Source organism: Ixodes scapularis, unplaced genomic scaffold (assembly GCF_016920785.2).
Source record: "Ixodes scapularis isolate PalLabHiFi unplaced genomic scaffold, ASM1692078v2 PGA_scaffold8__174_contigs__length_109621045, whole genome shotgun sequence".
In the NCBI taxonomy this organism is placed as follows: Eukaryota; Metazoa; Arthropoda; class Arachnida; order Ixodida; family Ixodidae; genus Ixodes; species Ixodes scapularis.
In genome coordinates this window covers 90470234-90475870 of record NW_024609883.1, presented here as the reverse complement: position 1 = coordinate 90475870, position 5637 = coordinate 90470234, and the positions used below count along the sequence as shown (strand labels likewise).

The 5637-nt window shown below is 45.1% G+C and overlaps 1 pseudogene; it reads left to right on the top strand.

Annotated features, from left to right (window-relative positions):
* Window positions 1-4498: 4498 nt before the first annotated feature.
* On the top strand, window positions 4499-5385 carry LOC115316929 (annotated as a pseudogene).
* The last annotated feature ends 252 nt before the right edge of the window (window positions 5386-5637 follow it).

Here is a 5637-nt window from a genome sequence, read left to right as displayed (position 1 = left end):
AAACGTAGTGGCGTGTGCAAATTTCTGATAAGTACTAAGAACTCCTGATATGGTCATAACGCCGTACTGAGCTGAATTGTGGGAGCTTGTCACGTGGGCCTGAAAGCTCCTATATAAACGCATGCACCCCGAGATGGTTCCTTTGTTGAACTTGCACGTTGCCTGTTCGTCGATCACTACTCGCAACAGCCATCCACCTCTTCATGTCCTACTTCGCGGTGGAGAGAGTTATCGCCAAAACGGTGAGTAAGGTTTCATGTTATTTTATACTAGTGTATAATAGGACAGGACAAATTCTAATTTCTTTTTATATGCTATATTATAATGTACCGCAGATGTTGGTTTTAGCTTTTAAGGCCAGCTTTCGATTAATGCTCATATCCACCTATTTCCAGCTAGTAATTTCAAAGTCGTTGAAATTTTAGTTTCATCGCATAGTCATGCTCTGTCTTTTGTGTTCGTAAAAACTTGGATGACGCTTAAGCTTCGCCTTTAAGAGTGGAACGCGATAGCGTTATCGGGCCCCGTTCGCATCGCCTTCTCATTCGCTTCTCATGCTCTTGAGTCACGCAACAACATAGTGCTCATGACACAACAGTCCTCGTTCCCAAGCCGTGCAAGTGTGCGTTGCGTGGCCTAGTCAGTACCCTGCCTGGCTCGCCACCGGAACGGTCGTAGGTTTGAATCCCGCCCGGAATTCTTCCATTTTTTTCTTTAAGGCGAATGAAGGACTTTATAAAATGAAATTATTTGAGACACGCGGCGACCTTTAATTCGCATTGCATTTCATGTTTTAATCACTTTCATTCCACGCGTGACGTCACGTTTCACGTGAGCTTTGTGGGTTGTTTGAAATTCCCGCGCGAGGTCATGTGCTGTGACGTCATACCCTATCGAACAATCCTGGATTTTCCCGTCACGCCACCGACGCCGGTTTTTCTGCGACACGAGCTCGTTAACGCTCTCGCATTAAAAGCCCGTATTTCGCGTGCGTGTTCACCGTGGTTCGGCTCTTTGTAACAGTGAAGAGGGTAACACAAATAAATGGAGCACAAATAAAACGACCTTGTGCATCGCCGGAAATCAAACACGGAACCGGCATTCAAGGGCAGCCCAACTTTAATGGTACCACGTTCACTGGAAGATGAAGTGAAAAATATGTCAGAAGTCTTAGAAGCATATCAGATAAAAAAAAAAAAAAAAGATGTTCCTGATAATTTCGTTAGCCAGCTCCTGCGCTCTATCTCCGCAAGAAAAGATTGATTTTATCGACACGTGACGTGACCAACAATGACGCTTGCGTCGTTGTTGGTCACATTGCGAATATTTGTGGCATTTGCTGTCTCTGTCTTTCTTCAGTCAAGTTCCGTTGTTTGTTCAGCGCTTGCCCTATTTGCCTCTCTTCAGTTTTATTTCTTTTATGCGATGTTGTAATTTTTACAAATATGCACAACCAACTCGCCTGCATCGCTTCTTTAATTCTAGGGCAGTTTCAATGCCGGTCGCACAACCACTTTGTAATTGTCACTCTTAGTTACGTCATCGCGTGATCTGGTTACATGATCACATGACCTACAGAAAATAATTGCCATAAACACCTAGGCAGAAGTGCAGAGGTCTCTGGCGGCACCAGAAGACCAGGAAACCAAGCAATAGGCTCTCTACGACAAACAAATAGTTAAATTGAGTCAATTGCGATTTCATGGGGAAAGAGTAAATATACCGTGGTACTGTTCTAAAGTCGGTAAAGGCAGAATGCGTTGAGTGTCTTAGCCTTTCATGGAAATTTCAGAAAAACAAAAGCCAAGCAAGTATCAAATCCCCAAAAGTAAAACAACTCAGAAAGCCACAGAAATCCGACGGGAGAAACAGGCTGACAAACACAAAGCGTTCTGCATCTATCGGCTGTATACGTAGTATTAAGGACCATATACATTTCAATCTTCTCCACGAGGGCACAAGGAAAACACCAAACATCTGGCTTTGTTCAGTGTTGGGATAAAGCCAAATGTAGGAACAGAGTGACAATAAAATATCACGAAAAGCCAACGTTTATTATACAATGCAATTCTGCATTTAACAGTTCGATCGACAGAATAAATTGGAGCCTCAGGATTTTATTCAAGGTCACTTTTTGTTACATTATGTGCTGTGATTATAACGAACTTTCCACTGACCTGCCCACATGAATCCAGTTTTATATATTATCTCATTAGACTGCAGAGAGTGTTAACGTTTGGCGTCCGGGTGATAGTACACTTTTATAATCAAGGTTGCACTTTATTTTGCAGAGAAAGGGGTACCTCCTCAAGTGGACAGGATACTCCAAGTGGACTGCACGTTTGAACCACGTCGAAACCTGACTGCTCGCTGCTTGGCAAGCTTCGAGACGCCGTCGAGACCCACAGATGCTCGCCTCGAAGCAGCGCGGGACAGTTTCGTCCTCGCCATTCGCCAGAAACTGAGCAACACGAAGACATCCAGTGGTCTGGTTAAAGTTCCTTTTGAACTCGACGTATTTCGCTGGGTGTTTGCTAGCAAGGGTGAAAGCCTTGGGAAGGGCTGGTCTCTTTATAGTCACGAGTCTGACTTTGAACGGCTTAATTTGCCGGATGGATGGAAGGAAGTGTTCCGTAAGTCGGGTGAAGGTGCTCAGATTGCTTTACCTATAAGGATGAAGCCAGTATTGCGTTTTTCACGTAAACTTCAAGGAAGTGACGGCGAGGTTCTCTCGTACCCCCATGAGAAAGTGCATATTTACATTTCCACGCAGGCGCGAACTCGAAAGAGTCTTGATGTATGAACGGCTTAACATATTTCCTCGTGAAGAGAGCCAGTTATGGACATACTTCGAGAGAGTGTAGCGGTCACATTTGTGGGGGCGAGCGTATTGCTCAAGTGCAAACTTGTGGCAGTTGTTAGAGCATTAACCTGCGAGCCCAATCTCGGGATTAGTTCTATAATCCAAAGCTATGTAAGAGTCGCCAACGAAGGACAAATCAATGAGAAATTTCTTTCACAGTACCGAAGAACACTATCCACGGTCCACAAGTTAAAGGGCAGAAAAAGGTATAGTTTTCTTTCAAGGGACACGACATTTCAAGTCGACCTTTCCGAATTAGTTGGTGAAGCATTCTTTGCAAGCTCTGAAGAGCTAGGTAGTGGCAGCCAAGGCAGCAGCACTCCCCATCACGACAGGTTCGAGCAAATTTCAACCATTCATCTGGACAATGAATCGGAGAGTACGACTCAAGTCGGTGGGAGTTCTCCGCCTGTTCAGACCTGTCTTGCTCTAAGCGGCCTTGAACGGAAAAACGTGGAACTACGTAGCACAGTTTCCAGTTTGGAAAGCGAGGTGGCCCAGCTAGAGGAAGCGCTGAGAAAACAAGACCAAAATACTGTTAATTTTGGTAACTATACACACAGTGGCGCTCTTATTGGCCAAGGCAGCCGTAGGAATGACTACCGGCTTCTTTCCAAACTTTCGTCACAGCTTTACGACCAGTCAGAAGCCTTAATTTTACAGTACGGAGCACACCTGAGCTCTGTGCTTGTTCAAGACAACCATGAACAGTTGCATGAACTGAATTACGAGGACGACAGCGTTACAAAAAATGTGCGTAGAAGTCTACCACATTCCTCGTTCTTCGAGATGACCAACGCAGAGAAAAAGCGTATTGAGGATTTAGTGTATGTTCTAGATGAACACACAGTAAGCAACACTGCGTGGAATGAACTGAAACGAGTTCTTCCTAGTCTTCCTACATTAAAACAATCTCCGAGTGCAGAGACTATCTGGACGAAGAGTTTCAACTTTCCCGGACACCTGGAACTGCACCTGGGGCCCAAGTGTCCTTCAAGCGGGAGCTTTGTCGGTACATTAAGTCCGCTGCCGAGAAGTCCCATGCCAACTTAGAAGAATTCTGTAGATCTAATCCTTCATATTAAGGTATTTACCAACTAGCCCAAATGTCAACTTTACTGCGTCTAATCCTTCGGTTATCGTTAAAATCGAAGGGGACGGATGCAACGTGACAAGAAAGGGCACGTGGACCACGCTGAGCTTTTCAACACCAGATGGCGATGACAGGCACAGCCCAAAGAATCACTGCCTTCTTGGTATTATTCAGACAAAAGAAAACTACTTCGCCCTTCGAGAAGGATTTGGAGAAATTATCAAAGAAGTCAATGATGTGTCCGCGCAGAGAGGTATTCTTGTAGACGACAAATTCGTGTCCGTGGATCTCTGCTTCGGTGCGGATCTGAAGTTTATTTTGCTTCTCCAAGGCATGCAGTCGGCGGCTTCATCCCATCCGTGTCCAATCTGCAAGGCCAGTAAGGAAGAACGCTCAAATCCCAGCATCCCATCAGGCTTTTTTAATTCATCTGCAATGACTCGTACCCTAGATGGAATGAAAAAAGACTGCGACACTATGACAAACTCTATCGTTATCCGCCGCTGCTCATGATAGAACCCTCCCGTGTGGTACCTGACATCATGCACATGGGAATGAGAATAGTTGATAGGCTTGTTGAGAACCTCATTCTTGAAATGCAAGACAAAGATTCTTCAATAAAAGTATGCAACACATCAGCGAAAGAGGACCATGTGGCTAAGCTTATTGCGATTATCCACGATTGTGGCGTCAGCATCCATCTTTTTTCTTCAAATGATTCGAAACATCAGGGGAGGAGCTTCAGTTCGCTGACAGGAACTGACGTTGACGTACTGCTAGAAAAGCTGCCTGGTCGTCTTCGAGATGTCCTTCATCACGACACAGCCGAAGATGTTGTTTTGCTCTGGAACATCTTAAGAGAAGTACTTAATGTTTACAAGAATGATACATCGGGCTCTGACGTCTCGGCGCGAACAAAACTTTTTCTCGACGTTTTCGTGCGGCTGGGCCAATCGCAAACCGCAAAGGATATGGTCGAGACCGTGTGACTCCCTACATTCACATATTTTGTGCGCACTCGGCGCAAAAGCATGTACAACTGCACTGCCTGGGCCATTATTCCAGTCAGGGGCTTGAGAAGAAGAACGACACGCTGAAAAAACTGCACCACACTAAAACTAACAAGTGGGACGCCGCATGGGACGTCTTAAAAATAGTGAAGCGGGGAGAATTGCAGACTCAAAGGCCGCCAGTAAGAAACTACACAAAAAGATCTCGCGAGTACTGGTCTCTGGGCGGTATTCAAGAAAGTCGAAAGAAAAGACCACGTAGGAGCGTTGTTCCGCGAAATGACAATCCTAGTGGGACTTTGAATCTAGATGCGATGCGCCCCGGTGAAATTAGAACAGAGTTGGCACATCGTGGTATAAATACATCAACCAGGGACTTCCAGAAATTAAAACAAATGCTCAGGGACTCTGAGCGCTGATCAACCGCTATCTGTGATGCGGTTTTGTGACTGGAATGAGTAGTCTGTTGCCAAAATAACCTACGCGACTATTATTCCTACGTTCAGAAAACAAAGCCGGGCAATCCTCTTGTAGCGTAGGAACTCGCTTGTTGCAGAGATCTTAATTGTGTTTGCTATTTTTATCTTGCGTTCATAGTCTTGTGATTTCTACGAGCGGTCATAAGTTCTCGTAGGTATCTTTGTTTCTAGTTCATCACTCGTTTCGTGACG